The sequence below is a fragment of the Lissotriton vulgaris genome, chromosome 4_1 (genome assembly GCF_964263255.1).
Source record: "Lissotriton vulgaris chromosome 4_1, aLisVul1.2, whole genome shotgun sequence".
NCBI classification, from domain to species: Eukaryota; Metazoa; Chordata; class Amphibia; order Caudata; family Salamandridae; genus Lissotriton; species Lissotriton vulgaris.
This window is the reverse complement of record NC_141691.1, coordinates 1,807,817,266-1,807,839,092: the sequence shown is the minus strand read 5'-3', so window position 1 is coordinate 1,807,839,092 and position 21,827 is coordinate 1,807,817,266. Positions and strand designations below refer to the sequence as shown.

General features: G+C 45.1%; 1 protein-coding gene across 4 annotated transcripts in view; it reads left to right on the top strand.

Annotated features, from left to right (window-relative positions):
- SYBU (syntabulin) overlaps positions 1-21,827 on the top strand; it is a 167,724-nt gene that overhangs the window by 93,615 nt on the left and 52,282 nt on the right. Inside the window, exon 1 of one of the 4 annotated variants that reach the window (XM_086966133.1) lies at positions 5,304-5,757. The exons of the other annotated variants lie outside the window; for them this stretch is intronic. The gene's annotated coding sequence lies outside the window, so the exon portion shown is untranslated. Of the gene's footprint in view, positions 1-5,303; positions 5,758-21,827 lie in introns of those variants that run through there. 4 annotated transcript variants of the gene reach the window in all.

Genomic DNA, 21,827 nt, shown 5'->3' with positions numbered 1-21,827 from the left:
ATTTCAACAACAGTATCACCACATACACCAATATGGTGGTGCCCCTGAAAAGAACCCAACCCAAAATATCCAACTAACAAGCCAACTAGTACAACGCTGACCTCAGAGAGCCCAAGAGAGTTTGCAAATGATCTAAAGGAAATGGAGAACCACCCGATGAACCACCGCAAAAAAACACCTACAGGGCTGCACCATCAAGTGAAAGAGACCATGAAAAAGGCTCTGACCCTAAAAATCGAATCTAGCTCCAACTACAATGAATTTTTTACCATTGTCAAGGAATTTACCAACCTAACAGCCACAACCAACACCATCTCCCCTACACAAGAACTTTGCAACAACCTTTCCGACTTCTTCCATGACAAAACCACCAAGATCTACATTAACTTTGAACCCGAGCCACACCACATCGACCATCCCAGTGTGCTACCCTCATCAAAAAAATACTACCACTCGACAGCATGGAACCCTCTATCCCATTGAGGACACTGCAGCAATAATGAAGACAGTTCGTTCAGGGGATCTCACAGATATATGTCCCCACAATATTTACAATCTGGGAAGAGCCACAATAAGTGCTGCATTAATTTCCATTTTCAATACCTCCGTCAAGTAAGTCACCTTCTAGATAGCTGGAAACATGCTGAAGTCATCGCCCTCCTCAAAAAAACCTTCAGCTGACCCTGAAGTACTCAGCAACTACTAACCCATCTTGCTGCTCCCCTTCCCAGCCAAAGCCATTAAGAAAACCATCAGCAGACAACTCTCTGGCCACCTAGAATGCCACAAACTCCTGGATGACTCGCAACCAGGATTTCAAAAACAACCACAGCATAGAAACAGCTCTCATCACAGCCACAAATTCCATACGCACCATCCTTGAATATGGACACACTGCCGCCCTCGTCGTTCTTGACCTCTTCCCCACTTTGACACGGTCTCCCACCAAACACTCATCGTCAGACTACACACAATGCAAATACAAGGACCAACACTCAAATGGATAGCTTCCTTCCACTCAGGAAGAACACAACAAGTTAGGCTCACGCCGTTCACATCAGAAACCAAGTACCTCATCTACGGAGACCCACAGGGATCATCTATCAACCCCAGACTTTTCAACATGTACATGACCCCTCTGGCTAACATCATCAGATCCTACGGAATCAGCATCATCTCCTACACTGACCACACCGGGCTATTTTTTTGGTTCTTAGACGACACTGTCACCACCAAGACAAACTTTACACAATGCATGCGTGGCCACTTGGATGAAAGAGAACTGCCTCTAGCTCAGCACCAACAAAACTGAAGTGCTGATTTTAGGGAATAAAAGGTCACCTTGGGACACCACCTGGTGGTGCACCGAACTCGGACCCACACCCATCCGAACCAACCCCACAAGGAATCTATGGAATCTTGGACACCAACCTCACCATAAAGTCTCAGGTCAACACCGCCACTGCTGTATGCTTCCTAATCCTCAGCATGTTACATAAAATCTCCAAGTGGCTCCCAGTGGACATCAGATGTACCACCATGCAGGCACTAATCACAAAACAGATTGAACTGTGGCAACACACTCTACCCCAGCATCCTAACCCATCCTCTTCATAGACTTAAAACTATCCAAATGCTGCCGCCAGACATGTCCTTGACCTTTCGTGCTAATTCCACACCAGGCCACTCCTCAGGGAGCTTCACTGCCAGTTAAACTTCTCACACACGCACTTATGTCAATACACAACAGAGGACTGCATACCTCAATCACTGGCTTCACTTCCACCAACCCACCAGACAATTTCGCTCAGCATCACTCACACGCTCTCCTCGTCCACAGAGGCAGAACAGGATGTCAATCCTTCCCCCACCAAGCCTCCAAATCCTGGAACAACCACCCCAACACATTAGGGCTTCCTCCTCCTCACTTCTTGAACGCCACAAGAAGCTGAAGACCTGGCTTTTCAATTCGTTTTCTTACGGGTCCATCCAGACTGCCTGTACTGCCTGTACTCAGGCCCAGCCTCACCATGCACCTTCTTTCACCAACTTAGTGCCTGGATACCATTGTGGGTGCCAGGCAGCACTCTATGACGCCGCCATATATATATATATACATATATATATATACATCATTACAAATCTTAAGGTGCCATTTTCATTATATATTCACATACTATACTACCACACACCGATAAAATATGCACTACATGCCCACACGATACCATTTTAATGCCATGGAAGCCCATAATATGGCAAAAATCACCAACATTATTATGTTAATAGTGGACCTCATGAGACCATGGATTTCTACAATAGTCCAAGAATTACTTTCACAATGTCATGGTATGAATTATATTGGGGGTAGACATAGGTCCCTCTACATACCATGAACTACTACCATTATGTTAGGAAGATCATAATATCAGTGGGCACTGTCATGTCATTTGAATTACTAGCACTAATAAGCAGGGGCCAAGAGTACTAAGTGGGGCACCACAAGTCATGTATGCCTGCATTATGCAAAAATGTCCACCATTGTGGCAAGTCCAGAATTTTTACAGGAGCAGGCATCAATATGCCATAATACCCACCATCATAGAAAGACCACCATTTTACAATTGGTTGCCACCATTATATCACCAATGCCCATAATATACAGATAATTATCATGATTAAATCAGGCCTAGCATGTTTTCAAGGCTGGATACTATCATTCAATAAATATCCACAATATGACAAAAATAACTATTATTATTTTAGGGTTACCATTTACCAGGGTGGCCACCATCATGCAAAGAATGCCTACAATATGCCATGAACGAACAATATTAATCCAGGGCCAGCATAATAATATCAAATGTGGGCAGAACACAAGCATAAACATGCACAAGCATACACTATTACATGCAAATACAAACACATACAGACATATCAACCCACACATAAACATTTCCATTTCCAGCATGGTGGACTTATTTTTCTAAAACTTACTGTGTGATTGGACCCTGCATACTTTCCATCCAGACTACCTTACTTCCCCCCTTGGTCATGCTCCAGTGTCGGTTCCGGTGACCTGGCAGGCTCAACATCCATGTCCTTGATAGCACAGAGTTCTCTTAGATTCTGTGATGCCAATCAAAGTGAGCTGGGGAGCTGAGGGGCATGGAATAGACTCTGAAAGGAGTCAAGTCTTTGAGCACAGATATGGACAAATCAGAAAGAGACGCTCACTCTAAAGTGCTGTAACTCATTACCAATTGAATGGACTTCAGATGGGTTTGACTGCTGGAGGTCAAGAGATGAAATCAAGTCACGCAGAGCCACCATTGGCTTATAGCTTCAAAACGAGTCCACTTGGACCATGTGGTTCGGCTAACCTTTGTCCTTAGACTAAGTATGCTTAGCATTTAACACTGAAAGTAAAGTCTATGTTGTAACCCTTTATGGCTGTGTGCTACACCCACTGGCATGGGGTCCATGCCATTCATGCTTCCAGACAGGACCTCAGACTGTTCCCTGCTTGTAAAAACATCAACTCCTGGCGTACTGACAAAACATTTAGACATGTCATGTGATGAAGAAAATGGTAACTAACAAAATGCAGTTTTCATGAGTGTATCAGAGACATATGTAATAATAATGCTCGTCAAGAAGTGGGTCGGAGGAGAACCTTGAGGATGGCATCAAATGGGGGAGCATTTCGGGGAATAAGACCAGTCCTACCTCTCCCCTAAAACAGTCACAGACAAATGCTCTTGACCTGCGTCACCCCTGGCTTCAAATTGACCGTGACTCTTCTGTCACGGACAGGGTCCTTACTAATATCAAGAACAGCACGGGTATGGTGTCGAGAGGTTGTCGCATGATTCCATCCTAAAGTTTTTGACATTCTTCTCTCCTTGAGGGGAACCTTGGATCACACCAGGAGCTAGATGCATGTGTTTACCAATAGTTTCCACAAGAGCCGTTTTCTTTAATATCACCAAATGGTTCACTGACACATGTGAAACTAAACTCTCAGCCTGCCAATGGCTCACTCTAATAAATAGCAAATCCCACTCCACATTTGAGAAGGAATGCTACCACTGTGCCGGAGTGGTACAAATGTCAGCATGGCCACAAGCTTCCAGTGTCCATGCCCAAGGGGCACATCCCACCACCTCATTTGTATGCATGTGCTCTGACTGGCATCACTCACTTCTAACGAGGCACCAAGACTCTGTTTGAAGCAGAATATAGATACTAACGTGTCCATTTCAACAGCGGATCGCAATGCTGCAGTCATAGCTTGGGATGTGCACAGTCCTGCAGTGCCCCTGGCTGTAGGAGCAAGAAGACGTCTGAAAGAAGACGGCTTGGCGTGTTACTGTCTCATAAAAAAGAATTAGTCTTGAATTCCCCATGCAACACTCTTTAGCTTTTACTGCAACACACAACACAAATGCCACACAGCAGAGTCCGATCATCAAGACCTGCCTGCCCCAGGATTGTGCTGTGGAATCCCCGTATAAGAGCTGATTTGCAGCCTCGGTTTAGCGGCCCCTTGTTGCCAACACACTTGCTTGATCCTGCGGTCTCACCCAGACACCTGCCCAAACACGGTCATCTGTCCTATTGTACATCCACTGACAGCACCCTCTCCTGCGGACACCTGAGCACAGTGCATCAGACCTCCCTGGCATCAGTGCTTTAAAAAAAAGCCAAACATCCCTTCTCATACCTGCCAGCTGGTCTTATGCTACGTGTTACTTTAAGGCAACCCCCAGTTTTGACTCCGCACCAATTTTCATGCTGGGGTTAGCTTGTGCTGTACTACAAGTCCCAAAATGCAAATCGGTATTAGCTAAAGAGACAGAACTGTCAGAAGATGCTGTACAGGACAAGATTAGGAGCCGCCTGGTAGCCATGATGAAAAGAAGTGAACATATCCCTCATTAAAATAAAAAATGGAGCACTGCTCCACCCTTAGTGTACCTGCTGGCCTGTCCTTTTCATCCTTTGTACTTTCTGTTGTTTCCTTATGTAATCTTAGACACAACAAATGCCGTAGGCTGCTGCCTTACGTTTGTGCAAGTAAAACAGTGGAGATGGGGGGACCTTGTCTGTTTATGGCTGGAAGAAATCAAAAGAGACCGTCTGTACCACGCACCCGGGCCCTGGATTGGTGTTCAGACCTGCAGTCTGCCTTTCTTGCATTATGTGGTTTAATAAGCCTGGCTAACAGTTGCCTTGCCAGACTAACTGTACCAGAATGCACCGGCCGCGTGTGTTCTTTAGCACCGGAAGTGGTTTACCTTCCCGCGGTTGGAACCAGGTGAATCGAGAGGCCGTTTCTGGCCGTATTCCACTTTTCCTGACTGCCATTTCACGGCCGCAACCGCTGTTCCTTCAAGCTGAGCATTTACTGTTTTTTTTTTATTACATGAAATATTTATACTGTCTGCCAACCTAATTAGTTTCAACTTGGTAGATATATTTTGCAATTAATGTTTATTATCTGTACCCAGTGGAGTTTTACATATTTATAGATACGTGTAAACGTTCTTAAAACAAATCGACCCTTAGCGGTACGTGTCGCCATCGGGCACTTCTAATTAATAACGTGTGTGCTGTTCGCGTCCCTCGAGGGCTTTAAATGGAGGCCCCTCTAGAGAGGCCAGTTCCTTGGTGAATGAAGGTGGGCTCTACGGCTGCAGGCTTCGGAATCCACACGTGGATATATTTCTCTCAACACCCCTCAGTGTTACCCGTTTAGTAAGTATTCACGCTCATGGCGCAGCGCCGTTCTCTTTCCCGCTACTGCTTGCAGCAAATGTCTTTAAACTCCCACAGCGCCGCGCATTGCTAAGACATGTTTGCCAGAGAAGCGCTCTGTTTTCTTAGAAACAGTTTCTATTTTTGGTTTTAAGCAGATGGGATCACGCACATGCTGCATTCCCCCGGAGGTTTTTCTGTCCACTGAAAAAACACACATTCTTCCAATTCTATTGTTTTAAGAATGTATTGTCTTTTAAAAAAGAATAGGCCCTCTACAGCGCGGCCGAAAGGAACCCGGCGTGATTCTATTCAGGGGTTGTGGGTGGACGCCCTACATAGTCCCATCATGGCGACACTCCCCACCCCAAGCACATAGCATGCATGCAAATGAATCCACACCACACAAATTGTTATTGGGAAAAACTGCTGCAGGTTTATTACATACAACGTTATGAGTGGCCTCCTGCGTTGGCCTCGGGCTGCCGCAAATACCGAGGGAGTCTAACATGTCTCCGCTGTGCCCCCTCACCCCTCCTAGTTTATATGCAGATCTACAAGGTATGTGACTATTAAATACTTCCTTTCGGTGCATGTGTTTACATAAATTCCAGTCCTTCTCAAGACGACATGGTCAGGCGTGTATATTGGAATGTAGCTCTATTTTTTTCTCAGTTCTTTCGTTCCTTGTAAAGTACAGATAAATCAGGAAACCGAGGTTGTAGGTTGTAAGCTGGTATTTATTTCAAGTTAAGTAGTTAAATAGAGAACCCCACCAGGAGCAGTATGATCTCTGCTCAGCCCGTACTCCAACTCCTACTGTAACTGACCTTCATCTAACATTCTAACATTCTACCATTCTACACTCTATACTCACGTGCACAGGCTGAGCAGTACTCTACAACTTCTCCCTTCTTAACAATGAAAAGAAGGCTTCATAAAATCATAACGATAAGTTACCATACAAAGTATTATGCTAAATATAAATATAATTAAGAACATTTATATAATAAATGTATTGCAAAAACATATGAAGAGGTGGATTGAAATTGATAAAACTATTTTCAGAAAACACAAAGAAGAGTGTAGAAGCGTGAAAGCAAAGCATGAGCTAAGAAAGAGAAACACTGGAGTAACACACTAAAACGAAAAGGCAACACAAACCCCTCTTCTCCCTTTTACAGAAACAATAGCTGAGCTAAGTGAGTAAGATGTAGAAGATAAGTAAAGAAATAGAGGAGACAAGGAGTGGAAAAAGCAAAAGCCACCAGGGCACACTGATTGGCCAGACCAGAGTGAAGGTAGGCTGAATATAGAAAAAGAATAACAAGTGCAGAATATAGATGACAAATACCATATAAAAGAAATAAAAACATGCATGCAAAATGTGGACATATCACATAAAGGAAGCAAAAGACGCATGCACGCAAAATGTACCTACCACATAAAGGAAGGAAGGGATGCATGCACGCAGAATGTGGACATAACACATAAAGAAGCAAGAGATGCGTGCAAGATGTGGAGGTACAACATGAAACGTAATCATTCTCCCGCATAGCAAGATGGAGAGAAAGGCATGGGAGGTACCCACACGGCACATATAAAAACATAGCTTAATAAATAGGTGTGACTATATAATCATTGGATGATTATTAAACATCTTAGAGACAACCAATTTTAAGATAAACCTTCCTCCTTCAAATGTCTCTTTTAAAATTTAAAACAAACTCCCAAATTTTAAAACACACGGCACCTATGAAATTCTAAACATTCTCCCTCAAAACACGTTGGAGAGAAAGGCGTGGGAGGTACCCACACGGCACATATGAAATTTAAAACAAATACCCTCAAACCAAGTCGGTAAGAAGATAACACACCTCTTGAAAGTAAGAACATGCATAGCTTAATAAATTGGTGTGACAATATAATCGTATGATGATTATTAAACATTTTAGAGACAACCGTTAAACCTTCCTCCTTCAAATGTCACTTTAACACGTTAACATTGTCTACAAGAACATACATAGCATAGCATAAATTTCAAAAAGAGTGCACCGATGAATGCATTTGCATTGGTGTGTTTAAAAATGCATTTGCACTGGATACTAACTATCAAATTATTCCATTTTATACATGCCTGTATACGAATCACGAAAGGCTAAAAGTAAAATACTTATTGAAATCACTGTAAAATTCAAATCATTAAGAACTTATGAATAATGTAACTGTAAATATAATGCAAGTGTAGAGCAGATAAGGGTAATAGCATCTTCATAATAGAGGTAGCACTTCACGGAACTTTAAACGTCTGCATTATCATTCTGCAATTCACATAAGTATATAAATTTATCATCAAAGTGCAATGATGGAAAATAACCATTAGGTGGCAGTGTTGTGACAAATAAAAGTATTGTACTTTGATAAACAGCAGATCGAGGTGATGAGTTTCCAGAGAATCCGTGGAATGCAAGACTGGGGAAAAGGGCGTCAGAGTAATGACGGAAACCGAATGAAAAGAAGGTTTGATGGTCTCGAATATATTCTGCAGTTTGTTTATTGTGTATGAGGCTTAAAGTTCTGTTCAATAAAAATGAATGAACTGCAGCTCGTGTATTTCCTTGAAGGAGTGCTCTCAAGCGTGAAGAGAATCCAATGATTGATGAGCTGTCACTGGTGTTATCTATGTTCAGGAGTGAGTGAGGTTAAATTGCTCTCGGAGACTTTGAAAACTGAAGAACAATTGCAGAGCAAGTATTTCCTTGAGCTCGTGAACTTCAAATTGTATGCGATAAAGTTAATCGTATTTCATGTTCATAAATTGCGCGTTGCTGGGCAACAGTTTAACAATGCCTGAACACTTCCTGAAAGATGGAGGCACGCACAGGATTACGTGATGACGTGCAAGAGAAGTCGTCACAGTGTAAGTAAGGTTTGATGTGTGGAGATGCCTCGCGCTGACTTCGAAAGAGGCAAACATCAACGGTAAGAGCGCGAGTAATATCTATCTCACGTTAAACACTTGACACATTGCTGCTGAAGAAAATGTAAAACTGCGCCCCTTCAAGTTTAATTTTAGCCGCTTTCAAAAATACACCTCACTGCCCTCGAGAAACTCTTTTTTCGGCAATAAAAGTGCTGTTTCAAACTATTACAGCTTTAAAGTTCACATAAACGCTGCTATGAAAATAACTGGCACTTACTTCTAGGGCGACCGGTGAGAGGTCACTGGTGGGGTTCTGGGTGCCAGTTCGCTTGATCTGTTTTGAAGGTTTCTTGCTGCAAAGTTCCTTTTCTTAAGTTTCTAAATTCAATCAGTTTTTTTTTTAAACAAAAGTCTTCTTTGAAATTGACACGGAGGTCCGTTTAAAACCCGTCGCCAGATGTAAAGTACAGATAAATCAGGAAACCGAGGTTGTAGGTTGTAAGCTGGTATTTATTTCAAGTTAAGTAGTTAAATAGAGAACCCCACCAGGAGCAGTATGATCTCTGCTCAGCCCGTACTCCAACTCCTACTGTAACTGACCTTCATCTAACATTCTAACATTCTACCATTCTACACTCTATACTCACGTGCACAGGCTGAGCAGTACTCTACATTCCTGTATTTCATTGGCTCTGCTTTGGGTGTTGGACTAAAGGATGGTCAGCAAAACACGATAGCTTGTTGTTTTGTTATTCACCCGTGCTCCAAGCTAGTTATGCCCCCCCCCCCTTTTTATTTTATTTTTTAAAGCATACAATGTGATTTTGTAAAGATGCTCGCTCATTTTTGGTTGCTGGCTTTTGGTGGTGGTGTGGTGCATACATTGGGTTGAAAGAAGAGTTATGGGCTCTTGAATGTCCGTACACTCAAACATGAGTTACCTATGAACATTCTATTTCCAGCAGGGCTTTTAGTGGGCCGGGTCCACCCTGGTCTCGGACCCGTTAGTAATAAAAAACAAAAACACAGATTAACACGGGTATCTATGGGGCCCTATATAATCATGTCCTTAACTGTACTGATAAATAAAACTGATACTTTTCTGAAGAAAGTCTAAAAACCATTAAAGTAGTAATTACGTTTTTGTTCATATTTTACTTAATCTTGCAGCAAATTACCGTTAGGCGGGCACATTATAGGGATCAGAAAAAACTAGTGTGTTTAAGCGACGCCCCTAATTACATAGGGTGCGCCTCTTTTAGAGCCCCCTTCCCCACACACACGTTTTTGCCTTCCTCTTAAAACCCTGACTCCCAAACATTTTATTTTTGTCCAGAGTAAACCCGCATCCGCTTCCGCTCAAGGTTCATTTTAAAGGACAAAACAAACAAAATGTGACGTTTAGAGGTCCTTGGATTAATCTCGCCCGCTGGTAGTTACACTGGGCTGCACTGCAACCTTTTGTGTGTGCCTTTGTTCCCTCTGCTACTACCTACATGGAAGAGCTTCGGGGTCAGTCCTGTTCAGTGTGAGGCGCAGCCTTTTTTTTTTTTTTTACATTTCTGTATTTTTTTATTGAAAATAAAGTATTTACATGGAGCGTTACATACACATGGGGAGAAGAGAAGAAAGGAAAAAGAAAAACGCCCGGCTAGGCTATGGAAGTCTAGATGTATCGATGACCCTGTGATGGCATTTACCAGTGTTTCAATTGTGTTCCAGAACCTCCTGACTTTGGTGCAGTGAAAGAGTAGGTGTGCTAGATCCCCCCCCCCCCCCCCCCCGCCCCCCTCTGCTTGTTACAATTCCAGCAGGTGTCGCTGTCACGAATTCCTATTGAGGCTAGGCGTGCGGGTGTTACTCAGGAATGCGAACATGCAACATACTACCTCATTGCGAGATAACATTTGATCTCAGGGAGAGGGAGAAAAAGAACAGTCTATGGACTATAAACACCACCTCAGGGAGTACACGGAGCAAAGGAACTTTGTCGTCGCACACCCACTCAGCAAGTATAAGGGGGTGGCGGGAGGGGAGGGCGGGGGGGGAGGGGGGAGGGAGGGAGCTGGGGGGCACACGCATGGGGTATCTACACTTCCTTTCGTCTATCTTTCTATCCTTTCTATCTTCTCTCACCACACCACTTTCTGGAAACGAGGTCAGCAAAGGAGAGCTAAAAGACAGCCACAGCCAACCGAGGGTCAGATAGGCCGAAGCATCACCAAACACAGAACTATACCAGTCACACCGCCAGAAGAAAAAGACATAGAATGACACACATCGACCCAACACACCTGACCACAGATATAAAGGCGCAGCCTTTAATGAAGACCCCAGCCCGTGAAACGCAAACTAGTATTCCATAGGAACACCGTGTGCCCTACATTTGGCGCCAAAAGAATGTGCTGCCCAGTCTGTATTGTTCGGTAAGGTAGTGATATTTCATAGTTTTGGGGCGCAGTGCCTGGGCCCCTGGTTGACTTCACACATTCAATGGCAAGTTAAGGGACTGTGGCAAAGGGATGCCACAGGTTCCTAACCTTCACACTTGTTATGAATGTGGATTGTTGCACATATTGTTGTCCCTGTGAGGGTTACTAATAGATGTACTCATACATTCTTCAGCTACCCACAGAGAAATTAAATGCGCCCCCCACCTTTACCCCTGTGTCCTGTCTCGAGGATACCTGGGATTTCCAGCAGAGCAGTGCTCCTTTCCTACCTGCTGTCATGGAGGCATGAACCCCCTCCAGTACCCTCGCAGCAATGCATTCTGGGAGCCGCTCAAGCCTGCTGCTCAGCGTCCACTCTTGGGTGATCATCTAGGGGGTTCTTACTGCACTCCCTCACTACTTGCACAATGTACTACCGCCCCTATCGTGGCTGGCTGACTGTTGCACCCATTCTCCTGGGTTTCACACCTTTTCATACCCTATATTCATCGCCTTCCTACCACTGTGATGACCTGTGAGAGCGCTGTCCTTCTGCATTCACAGAACTGGTTGCATCGCAGAGCAGCAGAGTTGAGACAAAAGTCCCAGTATTGCAGAACCATGCCACTTGTTTCATATTCCTGTTAAGTGCACCGGTGTATCTTTCGTTGATGGTTGTACGGGCTGCCACATCGACTCAAAACTTGTGCATACATGGCCTCATCCCCTCAATTCTTCAATGTTTTGTAGTGGGCACTTGTATAGCATGTTGCTGATCCCTCTGTCCCTGAAGTTTTATGCAGTTCATGTTTGATTGGTTGCAGGGCTAGCATCCATGCGTGGTAGGGTGTATGGTTGCTGAGTGACCTATGGGGTGAGTGTTTGGTGTTGTCCCAGAGGACCTCGGGGATGTTGCAGCTTTGTTGCAACAAAGGTGGTGCTGTGCATCGAAGTGCTTATGTCGTAGATGCCTGTGTGTTTCCTATAGAGAGACAGATACTTTCCATTGGACAGGTGCTTGAATATTAATTAGGACTTTCTTCTAGACATCCTTAATAATTATCATCTTTGTGCTTCATGAGGCTGATTCTTCCGAGAGCCATCTCTTGGACCTGGTTGTCTGGTGGCTCGCCAACAGAAGAGGACAAATAGCCATTTCCTTATTGCTCATTAAAATTGAGGGTTCTTATTTGGATCCGTAGGGTGCCCCTAAGTTAAGCGGGTTGTACCATAAGGCTTCCTGATCCATCCAAGTCTTTTGCTAACTTTAATGATAATTAGAGGTGTTACTTCTGAGCTCTAATTTCTTCTTAGGATAGAGTTAAGCCTTGTGTTAGAAGGCAGGAGCTGCACCCTCTATACCCAGATGCAGATGGCATTGCATGAGATGCTTCTGGCCACTGGGAGCCAGTGATGGGCCTGGACGACTGATATGAAGTAGTTGCATGTTCATTTGAGCAGTAGGAATCTGGCTGTGGTATTCTGTATCCGCTCTAACATGCATAGAAAGAGGACCGAACCCCCTATATTACCCAGTCAAGTACCGGACTATGGTAATGTGGACCTGCGGAGAAACCCCAGGAATGGGTAAAATACTTCAATGTCCAGAGTGTGTAAAGTGGATTTAATGACTTCCTCTACCTGCAGTGTTAGCTAGGGCTCAGTCTTGATAACTCATTGCCCCTATTCCTTTTTTTTCGAAGTTAGGGGGCACACAATTATCTTGGGCCACCATGCACATGTTGGGTGGCACACCTTTTCCAACATGTTACAATTTCGTTTTGCGATGTGGCCAGCTTTTAAGCGGGTGTAAGTCCTTCAGTTGTAGGATGCTAGCTAGGAAGATCAAAGAGGGTAGCTGTCTACAGATTTCTCCATCACCAGTGGAACCTGGTTGTCATCACTGAAGTAGTGACAGGAGAAAGTGGCATTTTTGACGATACCCAGTAGAGGTCTCCGATAGCTTAAAAATAGTATGATTGCAATATTTGAGCTTTGATGTACACATGCTTATATTTTGTACAGAGATGACTGTAAAAGTAAGATAATTATATATGTAGTTTCTGTGCAAGGAAAAGAGGTACCCATTACACTGTTGTTCCTAGGAATCAAAGTTCCTATAATTTGCCCAGTAAGGTAGGGTGGTTGACTGAAAAATGCTGCTGAGAGATCATGTAGGAAAAGCGTTGAATCTCAATTCTTGCCAATTGCTGATTTGTGGTATTGTGTGGCGGTGATCGGAGAGGATTTGGCTCTGCAACTGGAATTGGTTCTTATTTGAGCATTCTAAGGGATTTTGTTGCGTTTAAAAAATGTTTATAGTTGTTAGGACAATTTATGGAGCACCCTTCTATCAAGGAATTTTTAGGGTCATCAAATGTGAAGGCTCTAGTCCTTGTTTTTTAAGGAGTGCTTTTGTATTGGTTAAGTTGAAATCTTGCAGGAAGTAGAACAGTAGAAAAGAGGAGCTATGGATGCATCTAGGTATGGACCGCTGCCAATATTGATAGGAGTCTGTCATTCAAGATGCCCAGGGCTAGTCCCGAGCAGGCAAGACTAATTTGTCATGGGGTTTCCCTAGTTTGTGAAGACTTCTTCTACAGGCAGACAGACTTCCAGTATACATGTGCAAACCTCCACTGCTGGTCCGCACTTCAAATGAGAATAATTATTTCTTCTAATTCCTTTGTAGAGTGTGGACCTAGCAAAATGGTAACGATTGGAGAGAAAGGGATGGTTTTCTGGGAGTGTACTGTTACTGCATTGTGACGCGGTGCTCTTTTAGATGGTTCATGTGGATTTGAGTGGTTCTGAATTATTTAATACATATAAATTCTTGAAGAGTCTCTGGCTGCCTCGGCTGAGATGAGTGAGGTTGCGTCAGGTCATAACCCACATAACATAAGCCAGTTTGGAAGGTCAAAAACCAGTAAGGTGCTCTTTAGATAGTCGTAGCTAACCGTAAATGTAAAAAGTATAATAAAACGGTACTAGCTTATGAAAGCTAGAGTGAGAGGGTGAAAGTCAGTCCCTCTAAATCATGGGAACACTCAAACGTTTTCCCAAAAAGTATGGTCTGGGGTGTGACCAAGGGCCGTACTGATATCAGCAGGATTGTGGTCAGGAGGTATGGGGTTTTTAAGGTGTGTGTAGGTGAAGCAAAGCTTGTGATTCTCCTGAGGCTCAGCCGGGAGTTGTTAGCTGCTATTTTAGCAAATTTTGCAGTTATTTTAAAATTGCTGAAGACTGTTGGTTTCCCGTCAACAGCTTTTCTTTTAACCTTGCACCTCTTTTTAACTTCAAGCAATCCCGTTTACCGGCACAGGTAGTCCAGCAGTGGGAACACTGGTCCGCCATCTTGAGTGTGGCAAGTGGTCAGCGGGCTATGCTTTGACTCCCTGATGGCATATAAACAGTGTCTGGCGCGAGCGTGCCTTATGTGATTCTCCTGAGGCTCAGCTGGGAGTTGTGTTAGCTGCTATTTTAGCAAATTTTGCAGTTATTTTAAAATTGCTGAAGACTGTTGGTTTCCCGCCAACAGCTTTGCTTTTATACTTGCACCTCTTTTTAACTTTCCGCAATCCCGTTTACTGGCACAGGTAGTCCGGCAGTGGGAACACGGGTCTGCCATCTTGAGTGTGGCGAGAGGTCAGCACGCTATGCTTTGGCTCTCTAAAGTGGTACAAAAGGGGGTGGTGATGGACGGAGCATCTGAATCAATCAAACACTCGCACCCAGTCAAAAGATCTGGGTTTAATCCATCACCGTTCTTTAGCCCACTCTGCCACCCAATGGCGCGCCAAAGGCAAACCCTTCTGCGACCGTCCGCGATCAGACCACGCTCTGCGCCAGCCCCTCTGGTCTGGGGAGCGCAGGTAATCAGCTAAAAATGTGTTACAATAGTCTTTTTCTAAAGCATCTCAATCTAAACACCAACACACATTCATGCCTTTGTAACAGCCCTGATTCTCAGGACCAGGAGCTCCTAAATGTTTGTCCAATGTGTGGGAGCATAATCCCAAAGCTTCTTTTTCACACCTTAGAAATGGCTAGAAATTAATCTGCAAAGTTGGGGAATTACACCGGTGTTGCAACTTGGAAATGTGCCCTAATGAATGTCAGGTCACTGATTAAACATAGCACTGAGAGTGCCTTATACATAGAAGGTGAAGACATTAAGATAGCTTTTATTACCGAATCCTGGACGGACAATGCCTCTGGTCCGGACCTGGTCAAGGCGGCAACTCCTTATTTTGTTTGCTACAACTTGAGCAGGCCAAAGGGAAGAGGGGGCGGACTTGCTGTGATCTACCACTCTTCCATTATCTCCTCCTTTAGCCCGGGAGAGGTGGAAGGCTGCGAGGCGCTAGACTTCTCCTTCCGTTTATCTCCCCAGTATACCATCCAAGGCTCACTTGTCTATAGTCCACCAGGCCTCAGATCCCACTTCATTGAGAAGGTGGGCAATATTATGGAATCGGGTATTATGGCTTGCGCCTATACTATCCTAGGGGGTTTTAATTTACATTTGGAAACTATATCAGATCCAGACACAGTAAAATTGCTAGACTTGATGAAGTGCAGTAACTTAGAGCAACTGGTGACAGAGGCGACTCATCAGACAGGACACATACTTGATGGCATTTTTTTCCAACAATCCTCATTTACGAATAGCTAATATGATTCCTCTACCATGGTAGGACCATAAAGCTGTGGTATTTAAACATATTATTCCAGAGTGCCACCCTCAGAAACCAGTTAAAAATAAAATACTGGAGAAAAGAGCGTGGACTAAAGTAGTGACAGTGGATTTGTGCGACATATTTAATAAAACCATAGTTACCCTGCCCGCAAATCTAGAAAAGGCAACACGTTCCTACATTTTCTGCCTAGAAACAGCAGGGAACAAGCTTGCTCCTATAAAAAAAGTTCTATCCCACTAGAAGGCAACCCTCTGCTCCTTGGTACACACAGGAACTCGGGGGGAAAAAAAATTGAGTTGTAAACAACTGGAGAGAAGATGGAGAACGGAGTACAAGGATCGCGATAAGGAGGAGTATAAACAAGGTCTTGCCATATACAAACAGCAGATTTTATCAGGCAAAGCTTCTATTTTTCCCCATGAAAATCAATAGAGCTACTAACTCTGCTAGGGAACTATTTAATACAGTCTCCAGTTTGGCCAAACCAGTGGCTATTACATGTACACCTAGTCAGGCGCTCTGTGAAACTTTGGCCAGTTTCATTTTAATGCAAAAGTGAATACCACTTTTTCTGCTTTCACTAATGTAACCCTGAAAACCATGGTGGGTCAAGCAGATAACCTGCCTCTTAATAAGAAAGGGTCATTGGACAATGTTGCTCAGCTTACTACCACAGAAACGGCTAACCTCCTGATGCAGGTGAAATCTGGGTCCCCTTTGGATCCCTGTACGATCATAAAGTTAGCAGCAGAGCCTGTCGCCTGTGTCCTGACACACACCTTTTTAACTCGATGTATAGTGAAGGCTATTACCCGTTGGACTGGGAAAAAAACTCCATTCTGCCCTTATTAAAGAAACCGAACCTTGACACCAAAGATCCTAATAATTTCAGGCCAATATCCAGACTTCCGATACTGGCTAAAATTGTTGAGAGACATTTAAATACGCAGGTTAGCCAATATCTGGAACTCACACAAGCTCTGGACCAAACGCAGTATGCATTTGAGGGGGCCACAGCACTGAAGCAGCACTTTTGATTTCCACCAAAGAGATTCAGACTGTTTTAGATCAAGGTGGCAAAGCAGCTCTAATTATGCTAGATCTCTCTGCAGCATTCGACACAGTCCATCACGATTTGTTGATGGACCGGCTGCAGTAGATTGGTATACGGGGTGCAGCAGGGAGACTCTTAGGATCGTTCCTGTCGAACCGGAGTCAGCAGGTGGCCCTGGGCGAATTTTTATCAAACTCTTTTTCATTGCCATGTCGGGTCCCGCAGGTGTCCTCACTGAGTCTGATATTATTTAATATATATGTATCCTCTCTGGCGCCTCTTGTTCAGTCACTTGGGCTTAGTCTGACTACTTATCTGGATGATACGCAAATTCTCACTTCTTATGTGGATGATACGCAAATTGTGGTGTCTCTTTTTCCATCTGAGGTAAAGAGCACGGCTCTCAGTTTTAAAGAGTGTATGAACACTGTAGGGTTTTGGATGGCCCAAAACTACCTTAAATTAAACTTCGTCAAGACGGAGGTGGTATTTTTGGCAACAATCCTAATTTCTGGACACCGAAATGGTGGGCAGATACCCTGGGCACCTTCCCCACCCCTAACAGGAAGGTTAAATGCATAGGTGTGTGGTTGGACCAGAAGCTCCATTTTAAAGACCAGATAAATGCAGTGACCCGGCCACATCTTTTGTGCTTAGGTCGTGCAAGACAATTCTGTCATTCTTACCCACAGAATGCCGAAAAACAGTTATTACTTCCTTCACCATGTCGAGGCTGGACTACTGCAATAGTCTGTATTTTAACATTCAGGAAGGCTTAATGCAGAGTTTGCAGCTCCTGCAGAATGCTGCTGCCAGGCTGGTGTTGGGCAAACCAAAATACGCCCCTATAGCGAAAGGGATATGGAAATTGCACTGGCTGCCAGTTAGGAAATGTACCCAGTTCAAGGCGTTGTGTTTGGTTCATAAGGCACTTTACGGAGCAGGACCGGACTATCTAAAAGAGTGGCTGTACTGGCACACTCCAAATAGACCATTACGCTCATCTGACGCCAAACTAGTCAGTGCCGTTTGTAAAAAAATAAACCACATGGGGTGGTAAAAACTTTGTAGTTAATGCAGCCAGAGTTTGGAATCAGTTTCCTCTGTATTTTAGAGGTATGTCGTACCTTCTGGCTTTCCAAAAAGCCTTAACTTGGTGGTTTGCTGACTGTCATGACCCTATTTTCAATCCTTGGGAAGTTTTCACATAGCACCAGGACACCCACGGGTAACAGTGCGCTCAATATCTATACTACTATTATAAAGAGAGAACAGAAACCTTTTGGCAAGGTAAACTCTGGAACCACAGCGCCAATCCACACACCCAATACATTGTTGTAATCCTCAGTGTGTGTAGATGGACATAGGCTGCATAAATTAAAAAAAACATAAATTAAAAAATTAAACTTTAAAACAAAGTAGTCCCCTAAAAGTAGCGCCGGCCGCGACGTAGCACTGGCTGCTAGCGATGTCTGCAACATGCGTGACGACGACAGGCGGGGAGGAGCAGCGAGGAGTGGCGGCGAAGTCCGGAGCAAGGGGAAGAGTGGCGGCTCAGGCGAGGCGGGAGGCGGGAGGCGGTCTGGGCAATGTCGGGGCGGGCGTGTTAGGCAAAGGCGAGGCGGGAGGCAGGCGGGAGGCAGGCAGGAGGCGGTCTGGGAAGGTTACATGAAGAAACGGAAACGTTGGGTATTTTGAATTACCACAGCAATACTTCACTGAATATATTGCCTTCTCATGTGTTATGTTATGGTGCATTTTTATAGCGCACGGCTACTCTAAGAGAGTGTCCCGGCGCTTTCCACAGGCAACTTACAGTGTCAAATCAACATAACAAGTGAGACCGAACCCCCCAAAAAAAGAGAGAAAGAAAGAAAAACCCACCTAAACAAAATGATTAAAAAGCCAAGTCTTCAAATTCTTCCTGAATTGGAGCAGGTTGGGAGTGCTGCGGAGTGCCAATGGAAGCGCATTCCACAGCTGGGAAGCCTTGAGGCTAAAAGAGCGCCCCCCAATACGGGCCTTCCTCACGCGTGGGACCACCGCAGTGAACAGGGATTCTGAACGCAATGAGCGAGCTGGGCGATAAAAAGCTAGTCTTTTCTTCAGGTATCCTGCGCCTGAGCCAAACAGAGCCTTGTGCACCAGCGTCAAGGATTTAAAGACAATCCGTTTCCGGATAGGAAGCCAATGGAGCGACTGCAACAACACCGAAGCTCGTGCTCGTCTATGCAGCCCAAAGATTGCCCGGGCTGCCGAGTTCTGTGCCACCTGCAGACGCTGAACCAAGTAATCCGGGAGGCCTAAGAAAAGGGCGTTAGCGTAATCTAGCCTGGATCCGATGAGCGCCTGCACCGTAATCCGTCTGTGCTCCGCAGACAAAAGAGGTAGAAACTTGCGGAGCATTCTGAGGATGCCGAAACAGGTGCCGGACAGGCCAAGGATGTGCGTTTTCAGAGAGAGTTTATTGTCAAGCTTAACACCCAAATTCTTGGCAACCAAGGATGATTGTGCCGGAGGACACATGGCGGCCGGCCACCACTGCCGCCACTCGGGATCTAAGGCACAGCCGAAAAAAAAGAACCTCCGACTTGCTGGAATTGGCCTTCAGACAGTTTTGCTGGAACCAGCTGAAGACCCTGCCCAGGCAGTCCCGGATTCTCTCCCCGTCAAATGTCTGATCTTTTTCACATGTGAAGAGGAGTTGTGTGTCATCGGCGTAGGACACGATCTGGGCTCCGTAAGCCTCAACCTCAGCCGCCAGAGGGGACATAAAGATGTTAAATAATGTCTGGCTCAAGACCGAGCCCTGTGGAACCCCAACACCCAATGGCGGCATCTCGGCGGAGCTCTGGGAAACCCAGACCGTCTGGCGGCGACCCTCCAGGAAGGATGTAAACCATCTGAGCACCGTCCCCCTTAGGCCGATGTCATAAAGCCTGGCAAGCAACGCCTTGTGGGGAACGGTGTCGAAAGCCGCCGACAGGTCCAACATGACTAGCATGGCCTTGCCACCCCCATCCAAGGTCTCCCTGATGATCTCAGAGACCTCCACCAACGCTGTTTCCGTGCTAAAGTTCGGACGGAAACCGGATTGGGATGGATGGAGCAGATTGTTAGCCTCCAGGAAGTTCGACAAGACGCCATGAACATGTTTTTCGGTGATCTTGGCCAAAGCCGGGAGAAGAGAAATTGGCCTATAATTGGCCAGAGCCTCGGCATCAAGACCAGGCTTTTTCAGGAGGGGGATCACCATCGCCCTTTTCCAGGCGCGTGGGACACTCCCCGCACTCAAGGAAGCATTGAGGATCGGGTTGACCAGGGGATTCACCACTGCCGCCATCCCAGCCAAAAATTTGGCGGGGCAGGGGTCAAGTGGGGAGCCAGATTTAAGACTGGCCAACAAGGTCCGGGACATGTCGCTGGAGACAGGTGGAAAATCCTCCAGGATAGCCATAGGCATGGCCGATGTCCCAAGTCCTACCCCAAGATCACAACAACCCTCCTCCGTGCTTTCCGAGAAGGAGGCCTGAATAGCCTTAATCTTGTCGGTAAAGAAAGTGGCAAGATCCCGCGCCCACACATCAGGTAATACAGGCGGAGGTGAATAGGACGTAGGAGACGTAAACTCCTTCACGATCGTGAAGATCTCCTTACAAGAGTTTGCCGATGCCTCGATCCTCCTGGCAAGGTATTCCCGCTTGGCACCAAGAACATCACGGTGATAGGCCTTCACCGCCGCCCTATAGGCGAGTTTAAGCCTACGGTCTCATGTGTAAGCCTACGTGTAGAAATAAACAGTATGTAAGTGCTGGGGGCAGCATTTCCGGATTGCGGCAGCGTTGCCAGGGGCAGAAGGGGGTTGGGGGCAACATTTCAGGCTTGGGTGCACTCCCGCCCTGAAATGCTGCCCCCAGCCCCCTTCTGCCCCAGGCAACGCTGGGGCGGGCTGCTAGTATGCAATAACATAGCCTAACATAACATACCATACAAGTAGTGGCTGAATTGCACAATGCGAAGCCAGACAACCTGGGATAATTCCCGGCTTCCCCAAATTGTGTGATCCTAGGCAATTGCTTTTTCCACTTTGCCTCTTTTTTTCCTTCTCTTGTGTTGGATTTAATCAACTAGGATGTTGGCCATTTGTAATGGCGACGAAATCACCCTGAGGGCACATATGACAACCGACTGGCCTCTTGGTTCACTATTGGCAGTGTTGTCCGGGTCGCTGGAAGCATGAATGTTTCAAAATTCATGTTTGAAAGCTATCATTTAAATAATAAAATACCCCTCAATGCAGTGATATCATCGGCTGTATAAGGTTAAAAGGTTCTGCATGTTAACGAAATACACAGGTTGAATTTCTAAGAGACTTTTATCCTATTTTTCCACGTTTGTTGTGAAATGTCTTTTAAAAAAATGGTGTTTGTAAAGTTAAGTGGTGCAGGACTTACAACATACCTGTGCTGCTGTTCACCAAGGGGCTGTATTGAGATGTCAGGCCGGGTGAGCCGCAAGCGCCCCCCAGGCCGTACTTTAAGTATCTCTGCTCTAAACACGATATTACAGAGAGCAAAAGATGCAACAGTTGACTCCTTTAATAAAGCGGTACCTCCGAGAGGAACTAAAGCATCAGTCATCTCTGTGCCAGTATATTTATGCACACACGCACTCGAATTTATAGATATCTTCTACATTCACCATCTTCTGCTCTGTCTCCGTGTACCGCCTCGCTACATGAGATATAACATTCTCTTGCTTCTGGGATCACACCACCTCGCCTGCTCTCCTGTGCTTGAGTCCAGTTTTAAATGCTGATCCTCTAAAGGACGTTTACAGTTTTCAGTGGAGATCAAATAAGCCCTGTATCGCAATAATTGGATATTTTTTTTGTCATCCGAACAGAAGCTGCACACACCCTGGCTTCATTGCAGCGAAGTTTAAACCGTTTAGAGTTG